Raw genomic sequence first — 23297 nt, forward strand, 5'->3', positions numbered from 1 at the left:
AGCGGCAGATTAAGATACCAGGTAGGGAGTGGGATATTTAATTTCGTTTTTACTCACCACGTTTATTCCGGAAAATGTCTGTCCTCACTCTGGTGGCCAATGGACTAACATTGAGAATAAACTACGCGGTGAGTTGATGCCTATTCGTCAACATGCTACTTTGTATGCGTTGTTTGTTGGCAACCTTGTACTTTACGCAGTTTTTGGAACAGATTCCTGTTGGAACGTTCCACAAATTAGAGTGAGAATCTGCGAGAATGTGAGAATCTGTCTCACTTGTTCTTTGAATGTAAATTTGTGTCAGTATTTTGAGAAAACCTTGCAAAATACTTATTTACCATTATGAACACTGCCCATGTTTTTGAAATGAAGGATATAATATGTTACTATTGCAATAATAATAAGACCATTGAAATGATTGTGAATTATTTTATTCTTGTGGCCAAATACTTTGTACACAAACAGAAATTCCAAAATTCTATACCAAAATTACTATACCAAAAATTGAATATAACTATTTCATTAAAACATTAACCCTAGTGAATAACAATAAGAATAACATTTCCCAGAGTCAATATATTAAGAGTTATTACAATTGCACTAGAATTGTTTATTTTTTTATTACTTGATATTTTTTGTACGTTTTAGTATTTTCTCGTTAATACCTGTGTTCTGTTTTGTATGATGTAACAATGTAAATTGTTGATTTGTATTTTGATTAATAAATGGAAAAAAAGGAAAAGTTGTTCCCCTCTGCTTTTCTGGAGCGATGGGTAACGATGCTTCGAGGGTGGCTGTTGTCTATGTGTGCAGCCCAGGTAGGGGTGAGGAGAGGGACAGAAGCTATACTGTTACATTAGCCTGAATAAAAAATTGATTTAATAAATACAAAATCTTGACCATCTACGCACAATACACAATAATGACAGAATGAAAACATGGTTTTAGATATTCTTGCAAATGTATTGAAAATGAAATACAGAAATATCTAATTTACACAAGTATTCACAACCCTGAGTCAATACATTGTTGAAGAAGCTTTGGCAGCGATTACATCTCTAAGAGCTTTCCACACCTAGATTGTTAAACATTTGCCTATTATTCTTTTCAAAATTATTCAAGCTCTGTCAAATTAATTGTTAATCATTAGGTCGGGGTGTGATTTGGGTGGGCATTCTAGTTTTTCTATTTCTTTATTGGCCGTTTATGGTTCCCAATCAGAGGCAGCTGTCTCGCATTGTCTCTGATTGGGGATCATACTTAGGCAGCCTTTTTTCCACCTTTAGTTTGTGGGATCTTGTTTGTGTGTAGTTGCTTTCTGCACCTCATGTAGCTTTACGTTTGTTTTTGTATTTTGTATTTTTTTTTGGTGTCATTTAATAAAAGTAAAATGTACGCCTACCACGCTGCACCTTGGTCCGATCCATCTATAAATGAACAAAGCAGATATAACCAGGTTTCCCTCTAGAATTTTGCCTGTGCTTAGCACCATTCCATTTATTTTTAATCACGAAAAACTCCCCAATCCTTAACGATGACAAGCATACCCATAACATGATGCAACCACCACTATGCTTGAAAATATGGTAATGTGTTGTATTGGATTTGCCCCAAACATAACACTTTGTATTCAGGACAAAAAAAGTGAATTGCTTTGCCACATTTTTGCAGTATTACTTTAGTGCCTTGTTGCAAACAGGATGCATGTTTTGGAATATTTTTAATTCTGTACAGGCATCCTTCATTTCACTCTGTCAATTTCACAGCCATTAAACTCTAACTGTTTTAAAGTCACCATTGGCCTCATGGTGAAATCCCGGAGTGGTTTCCTTCCTCTCCGGCAACTGAGTTAGGAAGGACGCCTGTGTCTCTGTAGTGACTGGGTGTATTCATACCATCCAAAGTGTAATTCATAACTTCACCATGCTCAAAGTGATATTCAATGTCTGCTTTTAATTTTTTTACCCACCTACCAATGGGTGTCCTTCTTTGCAAGGCATTGGAAAACCTCCCTGGTCTTTGTGGTTGAATCTGTGTGTGAAATTCACTCCTCGATTGAGGGGCCTTACACATAATTGCATGTGTGGGGTACAGAGATGAGGTAGTCATTACAAGGTCATGTTAAACACTATTAGTCCATGCAACTAAGTATGTGACTTGTTAAGCAAATTGTTACTCCTGAACTTATTTAGGCAAGGAGTAACAAAGGGGTTGAATACTTATTGACTCAAGATATTTCAGCTTTTCATTTTGAATTAATTTGTAAACATTTCGAAAAACATAATTCCATTTTGAGATGATGGGATATTTAATCGAAATGTAATACATTTTAAAATCAGGCTGTAACACAACAAAATGTGGAAAAGGTCAAAGGGTGTGAATACTTTCTGAAGGCACTGTTAGCTACAATGTTTGCTACCAGACACTTCTACATTAAAAACATTTAATAAAACATTTCAAACAAAGAGATTCTGACTCAAATCAATGAATATATCATAGGCTAGAAAAACTTGGGGTGGCAGGTAGCCTAGTGATTAGAGTGTTGGGCCAGTAACTAAAAGGTTGCTAGATTGATTCCCGAGCTGACAAGATACAAATCTGTCATTCTGCCTTGAACAAGGCAGTTAACCCACTGTTCCTAAATAAATTAAATTACATTTTAAAAGCCTAAAAGAAGCCTTCATACAGTATTTCAAATAGCGTAGAGCAGCTTAGTAGTAGCAGCTTCTAAAACAAATAATTTGCACTTTTTTATATACAGTGGGGCAAAAAAGTATTTAGTCAGCCTCCAATTGTGCAAGTTCTCCCACTTAAAAAGATGAGAGAGGCCTGTAATTTTCATCATAGGTACACTTCAACTATGACAGACAAAATGAGATTAAAAAATAAAATAAAAAATCACATTGTAGGATTTTTAATGAATTTATTTGCAAATTATGGTGGAAAATAAGTATTTGGTCACCTACAAACAAGCAAGATTTCTGGCTCTCACAGACCTGTAACTTCTTCTTTAAGAGGCTCCTCTGTCCTCCACTCGTTACCTGTATTAATGGCACCTGTTTGAACGTGTTATCAGTATAAAAGACACCTGTCCACAACCTCAAACAGTCACACTCCAAACTCCACTATGGCCAAGACCAAAGAGCTGTCAAAAAACACCAGAAACAAAATGGTAGACCTGCACCAAGCTGGGAAGACTGAATATGCAATAGTTAAGCAGCTTGGTTTGAAGAAATCAACTGTGGGAGCAATTATTATTATATTAACCCCCCCTCCTCCCCCCCGCTCTTGCTGCGGGCGATTCCCTGATCCACCTCTACGCAGACAACACCATTCTGTATACTTCTGGCCCTTCCTTGGACACTGTGCTATCTAACCTCCAAAAGAGCTTCAATGCCATACAACACTCCTTCCGTGGCCTCCAACTGCTCTTAAACGTTAGTAAAACCAAATGCATGCTTTTCAACCATTCGCTGCCTGCACCCGCACGCCTGACTAGCATCACCACCCTGGATGGTTCCGACCTAGAATATGTGGACATCGATAAGTACCTAGGTGTCTGGCTAGACTGTAAACTCTCCTTCCAGACTCATATCAAACATCTCCAATCTAAAATCAAATCTAGAGTCGGCTTTCTATTTCGCAACAAAGCCTCCTTCACTCACGCCGCCAAACTTACCCTAGTAAAACTGACTATCCTACCGATCCTCGACTTCGGCGATGTCATCTACAAAATAGCTTCCAATACTCTACTCAGCAAACTGGATGCAGTTTATCACAGTGCCATCCGTTTTGTTACTAAAGCACCTTATACCACCCACCACTGCGACCTGTATGCTCTAGTCGGCTGGCCCTTGCTACATATTCGTCGCCAGACCCACTGGCTCCAGGTCATCTACAAGTCCATGCTAGGTAAAGCTCCGCCTTATCTCAGTTCACTGTTCACGAGGGCAACACCCACCCGTAGCATGTGCTCCAGCAGGTGTATCTCACTGATCATCCCTAAAGCCAACACCTCATTTGGCCGCCTTTCCTTCCAGTTCTCTGCTGCCTGTGACTGGAACGAATTGCAAAAATCGCTGAAGTTGGAGACTTTTATCTCCCTCACCAACTTTAAACATCTGCTATCTGAGCAGCTAACCGATCGCTGCAGCTGTACATAGTCCATCGGTAAATAGCCCACCCAATTTACCTACCTCATCCCCATACTGTTTTTATTTATTTACTTTTCTGCTCTTTTGCACACCAGTATCTCTACCTGCACATGACCATCTGATTATGTATCACTCCAGTGTTAATCTGCTAAATTGTAATTATGCCTTTTGCCTCATGCCTTTTGCACACAATGTATATAGACTCTTTTTTTTTCTTTTTTTTCTACTGTGTTATTGACTTGTTTATTGTTTACTCCATGTGTAACTCTGTGTTGTTGTCTGTTCACACTGCTATTCTTTATCTCCGTGCCAGGTCGCAGTTGTAAATGAGAACTTGTTCTCAACTAGCCTACCTGGTTAAATAAAGGTGAAATAAAAAATACTAATAAAATATGAACTGCAACTCAGCAAAATCTTTGAAATTGTTGCATTTATATTTTTGTTCAGTGTTGGTGATACTGATGTCAACATGTAGGCTAGAACATACATGGGCAACTAAACACTAACCCTCTGCTTATAGCTCTCCAGATTTCAGATCCTTCAAAACTACAAACATCAAATTGAGATCAGCTTTCTATGTAGGCCTAGTCTACCCTATTCACATATGCTCAGTTTGCAGGCCCTGCTCTCCTTCTTTCCTTAAACTGAGCCAGGAAAGGTAACCTTAAGGAAACCAACTTGGTCTTGCAATAGCTCACATTCTGTTTCCCTCTAAACTAAATGTGAGTGCAGCGATCAGTCTGATCGACCAGGCTAATGGAGAGGAGCAGTGGTCCTTAACTTGGCAGTGGCTAGTTGGGGTTGTAGTGACTCCTAAAAGTCCAGCAGGTGGAACCATTTTACTGATGTGTAGATCAGGCTAGATGGAAAACAAATCTCCACTACAACTACCCAACATCATCCCCAGAGATCTGACCTGGTTAGCACTGTGTTTGGGATGGGATTCACATGGCTGTTGTCCATAAATCAATGCTGTTGTCAGAGGCCTCTTTCTACTCTAGTCTGACTGCGTAATCTTTCCATGTCTTGTTGAAGGGCGTCCATTTCTGACCAGACTGTCGTCAGCCTCTTCCAGCCTGATCAATTCATCAACCACATCCAACTGCCTGTTACAATGTTATAGACTATGTCAACCACAAGCATCCTCTACCTCTCCGCACTACTTTTGACTAGAGCCCTATGGGCCCATATCAAAAGTAATGCACTACAGTACATAGGGACCCATTTGGAACACATACATTATAGAACCATCTCAACCACAGTCTACTCTATGGGCACAGCTAACCTGATTAGCCTACATTGTTATCTGGCAGCAGGAGGCTACTTTATATATGTGTATGACACATCTGTTTGCAGTAAACCAGCAGACTGTATGTTTATCAGATCAGACTGACCTATGGCCATTTATTTCTTTATCATAATCCTACTCAGAGAGCAGACATACCCTGTAAACCTGACAATCAGATTACAATCAGACTTTTAAACCAAGCTCTTTCCTCAAACCTCACATCTTAGCATTGTCTTTACATTTTCTTTTTACTTGGGTCAAATGTTTCAGGTAGCCTTCCACAAGCTTCCCACAATAATTTGGGTGAATATTGTCCCATTCTTCCTGACAGAGCTGGTGTATCTGAATCAGGTTTGTAGGCCTCCTTGCTCACACACGGGGCGGCAGGGTAGCCTAGTGGTTAGAGCGTTGGACTAGTAACTGGAAGGTTGCAAGTTCAAACCCCCGAGCTGACAAGGTACAAATCTGTCGATTTGCCCCTGAACAAAGAATTTGTTCTTAACTGACTTGCCTAGTTAAATAAATAAAAATTAAACACGCTTTTTCAGTTCTGCCCACACATTTTCTACGGGATTGAGGTCAGGGCTTTGTTATGGCCACTCCAATACCTTGACTTTGTTGTCCTGAAGCCGTTTTGTCACAACTTTGGAAGTATGCTTGGGGTCATTGTCCATTTGGAAGACCCATTTGCGACCAAGCTTTAACTGATGTCTATGAGATGTTGCTTCAATATATCCACATAATTTTCCTCCCTCATGAAGCCATCTATTTTCTGAAGTGCACCAGTCCCTCCTGCAGCAAAGCACCCCCACAACATGATGCTGCCACCCCCGTGCTTCATGGTTGGGAGGGTGTTCTTCGGCTTGCAAGCCTCTCCCTTTTTCCTCTAAACATAACAATGGTCATTATGGCCAAACAGTTCTATTTTTGTTTCATCAGACCAGACGTTTCTCCAAAAAGTACAATCTTTGTCCCCATGTGCAGTTGCAAACCGTAGTCTTTTTAATGATGGTTTTGGAGTAGTGGCTTCTTCCTTGCTGAGCTGCCTTTCAAGTTATGTTGATATAGGACTCGTTTTACTGTGGATATAGATACTTTTATACCTGTTTCCCCACAGCATCTTCACAAGGTCCTTTGCTGTTGTTCTGGGATTGATTTGCACTTTTCGCACCAATGTACGTTCTTCTCTAGGAGACAGAAAGCGTCTTCTTCCTGAGCGGTATGACGGCTGCGTGGTCCCATGGTGTTTATACTTGCATACTATTATTTGGACAGATGAACGTGGTACCTTCAGGCGGTTGGAAATTGCTCCCAAGGATGAACCAAACTTGTGGAGGTCTATATTTTTTTCTGAGATATTTGCTGATTTCTTTTGATTTTCCCATGATGTCAAGCAAAGAGGCACTGAGTTTGAAGGTAGGCCTTGAAATACATCCACAGGTACACCTCCAATTGACTCAAATTATGTCAATTAGCCTATCAGAAGCTTCTAAAGCCATTTTCCAAGCTGTTTAAAGGCACTGTCAACTTAGTGTATGTAAACTTCTGACCCACTGGAATTGTGATACAGTGAATTATAATTTAAATAATCTGTCTGTGAACAATTGTTGGTAAAATGATTTGTTTCATGCACAAAGTAGATGTCCTAACCGACTTGCCAAAACTATAGTTTGTTAACAAGAAATTTGTGGAGTGGTTAAAAAATGAGTTTTAATGACTCCAACCTAAGTGTATGTAAACTTCCGACTTCAACTGTACCTCAGCCAAATGTAGATTAATATATTTGCACTGCAGACTGCAACCAATAGTCCAGGGCTGTGTTTCCCAAAAGAATCGTAGCACTAACATCATCTTATTTCCATTGAAACAAAATGGACAAAAATCTTCTTAGTGTTACGATGCTTTTGGGAAACCCAGCCCAGTTCTGAAGAATGTTGAAGGACAGACAGACACACGACAGAATTTGCGTAACAGATGTCTCCTTCCATATGTTCACAGAACAAAATCAAATCTCATGAGCTCTATTTAGCTGACGATTATATTAGCAGCAGCAGCTGATGATGATATTAGCAACAGGAACAGGCTGGAAATTACTTTGAAGTTTAAGGTTGGGGATAAAATTGTCAGAACACTTCCTCCAGTCATGTCCAGTAGAAGGCGCTGTGTCCCTCTGTTCTGCAGGTCATACTGAATTTGTCCCAAATGACACCCTTTTTCCTATTTAGTGCATTTCGTTTGACCAGGTACCTGGTTGAAAGTATTACATTATATAGGGAGGGAATAGGGTGCCATTTTGAACACAAAGCTGGAGGTTCAGCTGATGTCTCCACGGAGGAGAGGAGGGGAAAGCTGTTGTTTATAATGCATCGACACAGAGGGCTTAGCAGCAACACAGGGAAACACACAAAGGGAACACACACATACTAAAAATGTATGCTCTCATTGTAATGTAAATTGTCTTGGGTAAAAGGGTCTGTTATGTGGCATTACGTTATATGTCTACAGGCCTATCGGTTCCTCTGAACTTTCTAAAGGGATAAGAAAAGGTTATGTTTAAAAGTTGTGTTCTGTTACTAGTGAGTCTAGCATAGGGAGATGTGAATGAAAGTACGTAGGGAGCTTTCCACAGCAAAGGACAGTCAGTCAACATGATTTTAAATGTACAAAATCAACATAGCACCTTTTCCCCCTTTACATACGGTCTTGAGAGAGGAAGAAAAGCGAGAGAGAGAGTTCTCATCTTTAGTGTCTGTATCATTTTAAATCTATCGTGTGAACCCAGGAGGGACATATGTTTGACATTAGTTTCACCACCATCAGACCAACTGTCTGCAAACATCATTCACAGACACATCATCATTGCACAGACCAATGAGAAAACCAGTCATCTTACACACCATTGGTTATAGAATCAGTAATCAGACACACCATTGGCAATAGACCCAGTATAGCACACATCTTTGGTTATACAGTGGGTATCATACAGTGGGGCAAAAAAAGTATTTAGTCAGCCACCAATTGTGCAAGTTCTCCCACTTAAAAAGATGAGAGAGGCCTGTAATTTTCATCATAGGTACACTTCAACTATGTCAGACAAAATGAGAAAGAAAATACAGAAAATCACATTGTAGGATTTTCAATGAATTTATTAGCAAATTGTGGGAAATAAGTATTTGGCCACCTACAAACAAGCAAGATTTCTGCATACATATATATTTCAAACTTTTTTAACAAATCAAAAACTGAAAAATTGGGCGTGCAAAATTATTCAGCCCCTTTACTTTCAGTGCAGCAAACTCTCTCCAGAAGTTCAGTGAGGATCTCTGAATGATCCAATGTTGACCTAAATGACTAATGATGATAAATACAATCCACCTGTGTGTAATCAAGTCTCCGTATAAATGCACCTGCACTGTGATAGTCTCAGAGGTCCGTTAAAAATGCAGAGAGCATCATGAAGAACAAGGAACACACCAGGCAGGTCCGAGATACTGTTGTGAAGAAGTTTAAAGCCGGATTTGGATACAAAAAAAGATTTCCCAAGCTTTAAACATCCCAAGGAGCACTGTGCAAGCGATAATATTGAAATGGAAGGAGTATCAGACCACTGCAAATCTACCAAGACCTGGCCGTCCCTCTAAACTTTCAGCTCATACAAGGAGAAGACTGATCAGAGATGCAGCCAAGAGGCCCATGATCACTCTGGATGAACTGCAGAGATCTACAGCTGAAGTGGGAGACTCTGTCCATAGGACAACAATCAGTCGTATAAATTCACAAATCTGGCCTTTATGGAAGAGTGGCAAGAAGAAAGCCATTTCTTAAAGATATCCATAAAAAGTGTTGTTTAAAGTTTGCCACAAGCCACCTGGGAGACACACCAAACATGTGGAAGAAGGTGCTCTGGTCAGATGAAACCAAAATGGAACTTTTTGGCAACAATGCAAAACGTTAAGTTTGGCGTAAAAGCAACACAGCTCATCACCCTGAACACACCATCCCCACTGTCAAACATGGTGGTGGCAGCATCATGGTTTGGGCCTGCTTTTCTTCGGCAGGGACAGGGAAGATGGTTAAAATTGATGGGAAGATGGATGGAGCCAAATACAGGACCATTCTGGAAGAAAACCTGATGGAGTCTGCAAAAGACCTGAGACTGGGACGGAGAGTTGTCTTCCAACAAGACAATGATCCAAAACATAAAGCAAAATCTACAATGGAATGGTTCAAAAATAAACATATCCAGGTGTTAGAATGGCCAAGTCAAAGTCCAGACCTGAATCCAATCGAGAATCTGTGGAAAGAACTGAAAACTGCTGTTCACAAATGCTCTCCATCCAACCTCACTGAGCTCGAGCTGTTTTGCAAGGTGGAATGGGAAAACATGTCAGTCTCTCGATGTGCAAAACTGATAGAGACATACCCCAAGCGACTTACAGCTGTAATCACAGCAAAAGGTGGCGCTACAAAGTATTAACTTAAGGGGGCTGAATAATTTTGCACGCCCAATTTTTGAGTTTTTGATTTGTTAAAAAAGTTTGAAATATCCAATAAATGTCGTTCCACTTCATGATTGTGTCCCACTTGTTGATTCTTCATAAAAAAATACAGTTTTATATCTTTATGTTTGAAGCCTGAAATGTGGCAAAAGGTCGCAAAGTTCAAGGGGGCCGAATACTTTCGCAAGGCACTGTACATAGAATGTTCCCCTACCGAATGAAAAACTGGACACAAATATTAGTGCAACATTAGAAAAACTTTCTCCCGCCCTAGAATTGTTAGCCGTGTAGACCGCAATTTAAGTAATTTCATAGATTTTTAAGCAGATTTAAATGAAAACTTTAACTTGGCCACTCAGGAATATTCTGTCTTCATGGTAAGCAACTTCAGTGTAGATTTGGCCTTGTGTTGTAGGTTATTGTCCTGCTGAAAAGTTAATTATTCTCCCAGTGTCTTGCAGACTGATGCAAGGTTGTAAAGTAAGCATTTCACTGTAAGGCCTACACCTGTTGTATTCGACGCATGTGACAGAACATTTGAGTTGATTTGAGGTTTTCCTCTCGGATTTTGCCTCAACACCATGTGAAAAGAGCCAAGGGGGTGAATACTATGATACCCACTGTAGATGTGATTAGGTGTAGATGTGATTAGTTCCGATAACAGGGTAGCGTCCATAAAACTCTCATTTGCCCCAGAGTCAATGAGCACCCGGAGATACTTAGACTGGTCTCCCCACAGCAGAATCACAAAAAAAGGAGTATGGGTAATGGGAATTAGAGAATTCCAGGTCTGGCTCACCAATGCACTCATACCTACTAACGAGTCAGGTCTCTTTACTGGGCAGGTAGCTATGTAGTACCCGACCTCCTCACCCGACCTCCTCACCCGACCTCCTCACCCGACCTCCTCACTCGACCTCCTCACTCGACCTCCTCACTCGACCTCCTCACTCCTGCGTTCCCGTATAGATGCCCATCAATCCTAATGGTAAGTGTGATGAGGCAAACAAGGTCCAAAGGTAACTCCCGAGCTGTTAGCTCGTCTTTTATCTCCTCCGAAAGTCTGAAGGAAGGTATCGAACAGGGCCACTCTCGGCGGCCAACGTGCGAAAATCTACCACGTATTCTGCCACACTACGGGAGTTTTGATGTAATTTCAGTAGTTTTCAGGCCGCCTCTCTCCCTGGCGCCGGAGAATCGAACACCTTCCTCACCTTCGCAATGAAATTGTCCAGATTATAGCAAACGGCAGATTGTTGCTCCCAAAGAGCCATAGCCCAGGAGAGCACCCTTCCAGACATTAGCGTAAAAAGATATGCTATCGTCGACCGATCCGAAAGGAACAAAGATGGCTGTAGCTCAAAAATAAGGGAACACTGGGAAAGAAACACCGGCAGGTTGGCCAGGATCCCTAGCATATCGCTCCAGAGGTGGTAAGCGGGGTTCTCTGGGAGCTGGGGTAGGCGGAACAAACCCACCACTGGTAGGGGGGTTACTGAGCGACTGGGAGGTCTCAGATGTGGCATGCTGTCTGTGAGACAATTCAAGGAACTGCTCCATTAATGCCTTTAACCCCTGGTCATGGCGTTTCGCCAGAGATTGGAAGCCTTCCATAAGGTTCTGAAGTGGGTCCTCATGTTTTTTTAATGGTGGCTCCCTGCAGGCGGACAACGTGGAGGAGCCGGTCTGCATCTGCTGGGTCAGTCATGGCCAGTTCGTACTATAACGACACAGGGCGAGACCCAGATGCAGACACAGGAGGCAGTCTCTGATATTTATTGAGCAACAAGGGGCAGGCAAGAGGCAGGTCGAGGACAGGCAAGAGTTCATCACCATGTCAGAGTCCAAAGGTACAGGGCGGCAGGCAGGCTCGAGGTCAGGGACAGGCAGAATGGTCAGGCAGGCGGGCTCAGTGTCAGGACAAGCAAGAGGTCAAAACCGGGAGGACTAGAAAAAACAGACTAGGAAAACCATGAACTCAGAAAACACACTGGTAAGCTTGACAAGGCGAACTGGCAACAGACAGAGAACACAGGTATAAATACACTGAGGGTAATAGAGAAGATGGGTGACACCTGGAGGGGGGTGGAGACAATCACAAGGACAGGTGAAACAGATCAGTGTGACAAATGGAGAAGATTGAAGAGCAGGAAATAACTTTCTATAAACTCTTTGCTCAACTAAATACTGGAGCAATGATCCACCTTGCACCACAGTCCATTTACTCTTATGTCATAAATTCTCTTCACCAATACCATAATAACAATAAAGTTGACCCATAGGTGCAACCATCAGGGGACATGGATATTTTCTTGAATGTTAATTTCTTTATGATATTGTGCTTGAATCTGTCCTGTAGACTTGTAGCAAAAGGGTAATAACTGTAGCCCAGAACCCCCCCCCCCCCTCTGATATACAGTACATTCCCAGGTGATGCCTGCTGTCATATGTCTCTGTGGTGTCCTAAGGTTGAAGTAGTGAGGGGGATGCAAGTGAGTTTAAGAAAGACGGCCCGTTTGAGAGCTAGTTTAGCATTATGGTCTTCAGTCAGCTGTCTACAAATGGCAGCCAACCCAGTGCACTATGGGTCCTGGTCAAAAGTTGTGCACTATATAGGGAATAAAACTTAAGAAATCAGATTAAGAAATCAGGAAATCTGTCATACATTTTTACAGAGGAGATCTTAGTCGCCAATTTTACATTGATCCTAAGATGCAGCATTTTCCCCAGTGAAGAATGAAAACGATTTGCAATTGTTGAATGACTACAAACACTTTATTTGAAGAAGTCCTACTGTTGACCAATCACAGATGAAGGGGTGTAGCTTGACTTACCTCAGTTTCTGGGGTGTCCACGAATAGACAAAAAAACCTTGCAGAAGGCCAAAACTAACTGTTTTCAGATGGGAAGCAAGTGGACTATCAGGTATGAAGATAAGACCCAGATACAGACCACATCGAATAAACAATAGTTTAATAAGTCAACAGGGGCAGCCGATAGACAGGTCAAGGCAGGCAGGGGTCAGTAAACCATAGGTGGAGCAAAGGTACAGGTCAGCAGGCAGGCTCAGGGGTAGGCAGAGTGGTCAGGCAGGCTCGGAGTCAGGACAGGCAACAGTCAAAACCAGAAGGGCGAGAAAAGAGAGACTGAAGAAGCAGGAGCTAAGACATAAAACGCTGGTTGACTCGCACAAACAAGACGAACTGGCAACAGACAAAAAGAGAACATAGGTCTAAATACACAGGGGATAATGGGGAAGGCGGGCGACACCTGGAGGGGTGTGGAGACAATCAAAAGGACAGGTGAAACAGATCAGGGTGTGACAGGACAACTTAATTTAAGTTGAAGGCCGACCGGGGTACTGCAAGCTGCCATCACCAACAAAATGTGTTATTTTTTAAATAATTTCTTCCAAGGACATACAGTTCCAGTCGAAAGTTTGGACACACCTACTCATTCCAGGGTTTTTCTTATTTTTACTATTTTCTACATTGTAAAATAATAGTGAAGACATCAAAACTATGAAATATGGAATCATGTAGTAACCAAAATCAAAATGTATTTTATATTTGAGATTCTTCGAAGTAGCCACCCTTTGCCTTGATGACAGCTTTGCACACTCTTGGCATTCTCTCAAACAGCTTCATGAGGTAGTCACTTGGAATGCATTTTAATTAACAAGTGTGTCTTGTTAAAAGTTAATTTGTGGAATTTCTTGATGACTTCTTAATGTGTTTGAGCCAATCAGTTGTGTTGTGACAAGGTAGGGGTGGTTTACAGAGATAGCCCTATTTGGTAAAAGACCAAGTCCATATTATGGCAAGAACAGCTCAAATAAGCAAAGAGAAACGACAGTCCATCATTACTTTAAGACATGAAGGTCAGTCAATCCGGAAAATTTCAGTCACAAAAACCATATAGCGCTATGATGAAACTGTCTTTCATGAGGACCGCCACAGGGAAGACCCAGAGTTACCTCTGCCGCAGAGGATAAGTTCATTAGAGTTACCAACCTCATAAATTGCAGGCCAAATAAATGCTTCACAGAGTTCAAGTACCAGACACATCTCAACATCAACTGTTCAGAGGAGACTGCGTGAATCAGGCCTTCATGGTCGAACTACTGCAAAGAAACCACTACTAAAGGACACCAATAAGAAGAAAACACTTGCTTGGACCAAGAAACACGAGCAATGGACATTAAACCCGGGAAAAGTCCAAATTTGAGGTTTTTGGTTTCAACCGACGTGTCTTTGTGAGATGCAGAGTAGGTGAATGGATGATCTTCATATGTGTGGTTCCCTCCGTGAAGCATGGAGGAGGAGGTGTGATGGTGTGGGAGTGCTTTGCTAGTGACACTGCCAGTGACTTATTTAGAATTCAAGGCACACTTAACCAGCATGGCTACCACAGCATTCTGCAGTGATATGTCATCCCATCTGGTTTGCGCTTAGTGGGACTATCATTTGTTTTTCAACAGGACAATGACCCAACACACCTTCAGGCTGTGTAAGGGCTATTTGAACAAGAAGGAGAGTGATGAAGTGCTGCATCAGATGACCTGGCCTCCAGTATCATCCGACCTCAACCCAATTGAGATGGTTTGGGATGAGTTGGACCGCAGAGTGAAGGAAAAGCAGCCAACAAGTCTCAGCACAACTCCTCCAAAATGGCTTCGGAAGAAATGGCAGCAGTTTTATGGGCGCCCAACCAATTGTGCTATTATGTGGGGTGTTTCGCGTTATTTGTAACTTATTTTGTACACAATGTTTCTGCAACCATATTTTACGGCAAAAAAAGACCTGGATATCAGGACAGCGATCACTCACCTCGGATTAGACAAAGATTTTTTCTTCAACAAACAAGACGCACAAGACATTCTCCAAACACCCGGCAGGGCCGACGTCCCCGTTATTTGCAAGAGGAAGCGAAGCAGGTACAGAGGACAAAAAGACGGATGCCTGGTCAGGACCCAGAAAAGGTGAGTGGGAAAGCTTACGCTACCGTCAATACTACTCGCCAACGTGCAACCATTGGACAATAAACTAGATGAGGTACGATCACAAATTCCCTACCAACGGGACATCAAAAACTGTAATATCCTATGTTTTATGGAATCGTGGCTGAATGACAACATGGATATTTAGCTAGCGGGATACACGCTGCACCGGCAAGATAGAACAGCACACTCCGGTAAGACGAGGGGGAGGTCTGTGCATATTTGTAAACAACAGCTGGTGCACGAAATCTAAGGAAGTCTCTAGATTTTGCTCGCCTGAAATAGAGTATATTGTGATAAATTGCAGGCCACACTACTTGCGTAGAGAGTTTATTTCCCACCACAGACAGATGCTAGCACTAAGACACTCAGTCAGCTGTATAAGGAAATAAGCAAACAGGAAACCACTCACCCAGAGTTGACGCTCCTAGTGGCCGGAGACTTTAATGCAGGGAAACTTAAATCAGTTCTACAAAATTTACATCAACATGTTAAATGTGCAACCAGAGGGGGGAAAATTCTAGATCACCTGTACTCGTCACACAGAGACGCGTACAAAGCTCTCCCTCGCTCTCCATTTGGTAAATCTGACCACAACTATATCCTCCTGATTCCTGCTTACAAGCAAAAATTAAAGCAGGAAGCACCAGTGACTCGCAGACTATTGGACTGTTTTGTTATCACAGACTGCAACATGTTCCATGATTCTTCCGATGGCATTGAGGGATACACCACATCATTCACTGGATTTATCAATAAGTGCATCGAGGACATCGTCCCCACAGTGACTGTACGTACGTACCCCAACCAGAAGCCATGGATTACAAGCAACATTCGTACTGAGCTACAGGGTAGAGCTGCCGCTTTCAAGGTGCAGAACTCTAACCCGTAAGCTTACAAGAAATCCTGCTATGCCCTGCAACGAACCATCAAACAGGCAAAGCATCAATACAGGGCTAAGATTGAATCATTCTACACCGGCTCCGACGCTCGTCTTATGTGGCAGGGCTTGCAAACTATTACAGACTACAAAGGGAAGCACAGTCGCGAGATGCCCAGTGACACGAGCCTACCAGACGAGCTAAATTACTTCTATGCTCGCTTCGAGGCAAGCAACACTGAGGCATGCATGAGAGCATCAGCTGTTCCGGACGACTGTGGGATCACGCTCTCCATAGCCGACGTGAGTAAGACCTTTAAAAAGATCAACATACACAAGGCTGCGGGGCCAGACGGATTACCAGGACGTGTGCTCCTGGCATGTGCTGACCAACTGGCAGGTGTCTTCACTGACATTTTCAACATTGTCCCTGTTTAAGTCTGTAATACCAACATGTTTCAAGCAGACCACCATAGTCCCTGTTCCCAAGAACACAAAGGCAACCTGCCTAAATGACTACAGACCCGTAGCCCTCACGTCCGTATCCATGAAGTGCTTTGAAAGGTTTGTAATGGCTCACATCAACACCATTATCCCAGAAACCCTAGACCCACTCCAATTTGCATACCGCCCAAACAGATCCACAGATGATGCAATCTCTATTGCACTCCACACTGCCCTTTCCCACCTGGATAAAAGGAACACTTATGTGAGAATACTATTCATTGACTACAGCTCAGCGTTCAACACCATAGTACCCTCAAAGCTCATCACTAAGCTAAGGATCCTGGGACTAAACACCTCCCTCTGCAACTGGATCCTGAACTTCCTGACGGGCCGCCCCCAGGTGGGGAGGGTAGATAGCAACACATCTGCCACGCTGATCCTCAACACTGGAGCTCCCCAGGGGTGCGTGCTCATTCCCCTCCTGTACTCCCTGTTCACCCATGACTGCATGGCCAGGCATGACTCCAACACCATCATTAAGTTTGCAGACAACACAACAGTGGTAGGCCTAAACACCGACAACGACAAGACAGCCTATAGGGAGGAAGTCAGAGACCTGGCCAGGTGATGCCAGAATAACAACCTATCCCTCAACGTAACTCTCTGTTTATCATATATGCATAGTCATAGTTATCATATATGCATAGTCACTTTAACTATACATTCATGTACATACTACCTCAATTGGGCCGACCAACCAGTGCTCCCGCACATTGGCTAACTGGGCTATCTGCATTGTGTCCCACCCACCACCCGCCAATCCCTCTTTTACGCTACTGCTACTCTCTGTTCATCATTTATGCATAGTCACTTTAACCATATTTACATGTACATACTACCTCAATCAGCCTGACTAACCGGTGTATGTATGTAGCCTCACTACTGTGTATAGCCTGTCTTTTTACTGTTGTTTTATTTATTTACCTACCTATTGTTCACCTAATACCTTTTTTGCACTATTGGTTAGAGCCTGTAAGTAAGCATTTCACTGTATTTCACAGGTCTACACCTGTTGTATTCCGCGCATGTGACAAATAAACTTTGATTTGATTTGAAGACTGTTGGAAAAATATTCCAGGTGACTACCTCATGAAGCTGGTTGAGAGAATACAGAGCTGTCATCAACTTGTTTAACACTTTTTTGGTTATTTCATGATTCTATGTGTGTTATTTCATAGTTTTGATGTCTTCATTATTATTCTACAATGTAGAAAATGGTAAAAATAAAGACAAACCTTTGAATGAGTAGGTGTGTCCAAATTTTCGACTGGTACTGTACAATTAGTGTACTAGAAGCTATTTTTGGTACCGTGATTGTCTTGGATTATTTTTCCATTCACTTCAGAAGCTGCCAAAAAATGTCTACGGTTCGGCGGTTGGGCTTGAACCTCCGTGTCTTCATGTCTTCATGAGATGGGGCAGTCGTTCCGTGGCTTCAATAAGTGGAGGCAGTTGTTCCATGGCTTCAATGAGAGGGGGCAATCGTTCTCCCCTGCCTTTTCCCTATGTAGAGAAAACAAACGTTTCAGAAGCTGCCAATGTCCTTAGGTACCTAGGGCTCACACCTCTGTGGAATTGCTGTTGCCTCTTGGTGAAAAGATTATACCTTTTCAACTTGATCTTGCATGTAGTGTGTGACTGAAGGGTTTGTTTTATTGAAGAAGACACTCTCAAATACTTACACTATACAAAAATATAATTGCAACATGCAACAGTTTCAAAGATTTTACTGAGTTACAGTTCATATAAGGAAATTAGTCATTAGGCCCTAATCTATGGATTTCACATAAGTGGGAATACAGATATACATCTGTTGGTCACAGATACCTTTAAAAAAAGGTTTAAAAAATCAGAAAACCAGTCTGTATCTGGTGTGACCGCCATTTGCCTCATGCAGGGTGTTAGAGTTGAGAGTTGATCAAGCTGTTGATTGTGGCCTATGTTGTCCCACTCCTCTTCAATTGTTGTGCGAAGTTTCTGGGTATTGGTGGGAACTGGAAAATGTGGTCGTACACGTCGATTGTGAGCACTCCAAACATGCTCAATGGATGACATTTCTGGTGAGTATGCAGGCCGAGGAAGAACTGGAACATTTTCAGCTTCCAGGAATTGTGAACAGATCCTTGTGAAATGGGGCCATGCATTATCATGCTGAAACATGAGGTGATGGCGGCGGATGAATGATACAACAATGGGCCTCAGGATCTCGTCACGGTATCTCTGTGCATTGAAATTGCCATCGATAAAATGCAATTGTGTCCATAGCATGTCTGCCCATACCATAACCCCACCATCACCATGGGGCACTCTGTTCACAACGTTGACATCAGCAGACCGCTCACCCACGCGACGTGTCATACATGCTGTCTGCCATTTGCCATCTGCCCGGTACAGTTGAAACCAGGATTCATCAGTGAAAAGTACACTCTCCAGCTTGCCAGTGGCCATCGAAGGTGAGCATTTTCCCACTGAAGTCAGTTACGACACCAAACTGCAGTCAGCTCAAGACCTGGTGAGGACGACGAGCACACAGATGAGCTTCGCTGAGACGGTTTCTGACAGTTTGTGCAGAAATCCTTCGGTTGTGCAATCCCACTGTTTCATCAGCTGTCTGGGTGGCTGGTCTCAGACGATCCCATAGGTGAAGAAGCCAGATGTGGAGGTTCTGGGCTGGCTGAGTTACAAGTAGTCTGCAGTTGTGAGGCCGGTTGGACGTACTGCCAAATTCTCTAAAACGACATTGGAGGAGGGTTATGGTAGAGAAATTAATATTAAATTCTCTGGCAACAGCTCTGGTGGACATTCCGGCAGTCAGCATGCCAATTGCACGTGCCATCAAAACTTGAGACATCTGTGGCATTGTGTTGCATGACAAAACTGCTCATTTTAGAGTGGCCTTTCATTGTCCCACGCACAAGGTGCACCTGTGTAATGATCATGCTGTTAAATCAGCTGCTTGATATGCCACACCTGTCAGGAGGATCGATTATATTGGCAAAGGAGAAATGCTCACCAACAGGGATGTAAACACATTTGTATACAAAATGTTAGTGAAATAAGCTTTTCGTGCGTATTGAACATTTCTGGAATATTTTATTTCAGCTCTTGAAACATGCGACCAACACCTTACATGTTCCATTTATATTGTTCAGTATATATCTGAAATGCACACATTTAGGCTACAGTACAAAGTGATACAAATATTGTCCAGATCGTATGGCTTTTCAACTTACGTCTAAGTATGATAGTCATCGAAATAAACTTTATTGGGGATGACCTTTTAAACTGTGGCAGGGTTGGCTGCCTGTAACATCCCCCAGATGTTATGGCAGTATTGAAGCTATGTGCAGCCCAGTTTCAATATGCTGGCTGCAATATACTGTAAACCAATATCATTGGGCTGTAATGGGCTTGAGCATCAATCAAACTTTATGAGAAATTGCTCTGTTCAAAAGATGTCAGAGATGGTTCAGCTCTTATCTTAGTAGTAGTAGTAGTATAAGTAGTATATAGACCTCTGACCTCTGTCATTCTACTTGACCTTACTTGACCCTTTTTTCATGTGATGTTTTCAAAGCATTAAAGTAGCATTCCATTCTCCTTTTCACCTCAATTATCACCTGATTTCTTGAACAAAGGGCAGTAGGTGGTCCTGACATTACATGGCACATTCAACCATGACATAGCACTCACCAACAGATAATAATCTACTTCTAACACTTACAGCATGTTGCGAGTTCACAAAGTAGACCTAAGCAGATACTTGACGCTATGTGTTGTTAATCAGTTTCTAATAACACACTTCTAACACTTACAGTACCTTCGGAATGTATTCAGACCCCTTGACTTTTTCAAAATTGTGTTACGTTACAGCCTTATTCTAAAATATATATATTTTTAAAATCCTCAGCAGTCTACACACATTACCCCATAATTGCAACCATCTCTGCAGCACTCCACCAATCAGGCCTTTATGGTAGAGTGGCCAGACGGAATCCACTCATTAAAAGGCACATGACAGCCTGCTTGGAGTTTGCCAAAAGGCACCTAAAGACTCTCAGTCCATGAGAAACAAGATTCTCTGGTCTGATTAAACCAAGAAATCTTTGGCCTGAATGCCAAGCGTCACTTCTGGAGGAAACCTGGCAGCATCGCTACGGTGAAGCATGGTGGTGGCAGCGTCATGCTGTGGGGATGTTTTTCAGCGGCAGGGACTGGGAGACTAGTCAGGATCGAGGCAAAGATGAATGGAGCAAAGGACAGAGAGATCCTTGATGAAAACCTGCTCCAGAGCGCTCAGGACCTCAGACTGGGGCGAAGGTTCACCTTCCAACAGAGTGTACAGGTGTGGCAAGCTTGTAGCGTCATACCCAATAAGTCTCCAGGCTGTAGTCGCTGCCAAAGGTGCTTCAACAAAGTACTGAGTATAGGGTCTGAATACTTATGTAAAGGTGATATTTCCGGGTTTAAAAAATATATAAATTAGCAACAATTTCTAAAAACCTGTTTTTGCTTTGTCATTATGGGTTATTGCTTGAGTAGATTGATGAGGGGAAAAAACTATTGAATCTATTTTAGAATAAGGCTCTAACATAACAAAATGTGGATTTTTTCCCCCAATGCACTGTATATAGAACCAAAACAGGCTGCGGAGGCCACTTGCTCAAGCATGACAGTTGCAAGTAGGCCTATAAGCAAAGACTGTCAAAACACTACTGTATGTATCAAGGGCTCTTGAGTGGCGTAGCGGTCTAAAGCACTGCTTCGCAGTGCTAGAGGTGTCACTACAGATCCTTAGTTCGCTGTATCACAACATCCCGTGATCACGAGTCCCATAGGGCTGTGCACGATTGGTCCAGCGTCATCCGGGTTAGTGGAGGGTTCGGGCGGGGTAGGCCATCATTGTAAACAAGAATTTGTCTTTTACTGACTTGCCTCGTTCATTTTCAATCTATCCTTGTCCCAATATGTAATTCCAACATGTCTTAAGATGACCAACATTGTCCCAGTTCCCAAGAACTCCAAGTTAAATAAAGGTTAAAAAAATGTGTGGTCATAATTATATTATACATTCTATCAGCCAGGGAACAAGAGGCTTGGCTATTTATGTGTTCAGTCCTGTATTTCTAACTACTTTACCTGTCTTTAGGTCTCGAGAGGAAGACATGATCCAAGCCATTTGAAGACTAGTTCATCTATACCGTACCACTTTTCCATATGTTCATTACACATATGAATCCATGAATTCCTGACAGAACAACGGCTACCATGGCTAGAAAGGAGCATAGGGTGTGTGTGTGTATGTATGTGTGGGTTTGTGTGTGTGTCTCAGTCACCAGATCTCAACCCAATTGAACCCTTATAGTGTTTTCCACCACCATCAACAATGGAATTTCTCATGGAATAATGGTGTTGCATCCCTCCAATAGAGTTCCAGACTCTTAGAACAAGTAGATCTATGCCAAGGAGAAATTGAAGCTGTTCTGACTCGTGGTGGCCCAACACGCTATTAAGACACTATGTTGGTGTTTCCTTTATTTTGGCAGTTACCTGTATGTGTGTGAGTACAGTATGTGTGTGTGTGCATGTCAAATCAAATTGTATTTGTCACATACACATGGTTAGCAGATGTTAATGTGAGTGTGTGTGTGTGTGTGTGTGTGTGTGTGTGTGTTTGTGTTTGTGTGTGTGTGTGTGTGTGTGTGTGTGTGTGTGTGTGTGTGTGTGTGTGTGTGTGTGTGTGTGTGTGTGTGTGTGTGTGTGTGTGTGTGTGTGTGTGAGAACTGAGCAGCAGCAGCAGCAGTCTTGTAAAGCTATCTTTCTGTGAGAGATGATTAATAGTCTGTTCTGTTGTTTTCTCTTCTTCCTCCAGGAAACTGACACAGTGTAAAGGATCAGAACAGAGCAGCAGAGTGGAGGTGAAACCAGGCCTCTGTCGAAAGTATTGCACTACGTAAAGGAATAGGGTGCCATTTGGGACGCAGCCCATGATCTGCTGCTCTCTTATTAACAACTGAGGCTGGGTAGAAATATGTGGTAAATATGTACAAGGGAACAGCTAATGGGAAACAGGGCGCTCAACGATAGGGACTGGAATCCAATGATAGAGTGTACCCAGGACACACTTCAAAATAGTCTACTTTTGTGTTATTGGAACACTCAAAACAGAGAGAGATGTCTATAATAAAGCTCAGGATTTATACCATGATGAGCAAGAGATTGAGCGTGAGAAGATATTTATCTGCTGGGTTTTTTTTGTGTTCCAACACCTGTTAACCATCAGTTGGTCCTTATGGGAGTTTTCCTGCATAATCCCTATCATTGGATTCTAGTTTAAGTTAGTCCACTGACCACAGTTACACCTAACAGTGCATATGAAGTTCCTCCTTTTTTGTTGTCACTGCCCTGACCCTTTTCATTTGGGGTGGATGTCAACATGTTGAACTGATGTTTCTATGTGAACTGACATTTTTCTCTCTCTCCATCTCTCTGACGTTTCTGTGTTAAGAACATCTGGAGTGAAGAATATGGCACTGTCCTCCATTCTTCCCCTTCTTCTCCCCAGTCTTCAAGAACACGTATTTCTCCTTCAGAGGGCACAAGTGGGCCATAAAAAGCCAGTCATTAAATTTGCAACACTTTACCCATAAATCAAACACATGCATTTATGGAGAAATGGAGAAAGGTCATGGCCAGAGTCGGACAACTTCACTGTCTGGAGAAAAAAACACTTGATGGATTTGAATGTAATGCATAAGGTACAACATCATCATCAGTGAGAAGAAAATATCTGCGTTCCAAATGGCACCCTAGTCCCTATTAAAGTACACTACTTTTGACAAGAGCACATAGGGGCATGCCCCCCTCTTCCCTGTAAACTACACTACGTATGACCAGAGTCCAAGGGTCCTGGTCAAAATAAGTGCCCTATATGGGAAAACGTCAGGGGTCAAATCAGAGGTTATGCTCT

This window comes from Oncorhynchus nerka, linkage group LG14, assembly GCF_034236695.1.
Source record: "Oncorhynchus nerka isolate Pitt River linkage group LG14, Oner_Uvic_2.0, whole genome shotgun sequence".
Lineage (NCBI taxonomy): Eukaryota > Metazoa > Chordata > Actinopteri > Salmoniformes > Salmonidae > Oncorhynchus > Oncorhynchus nerka.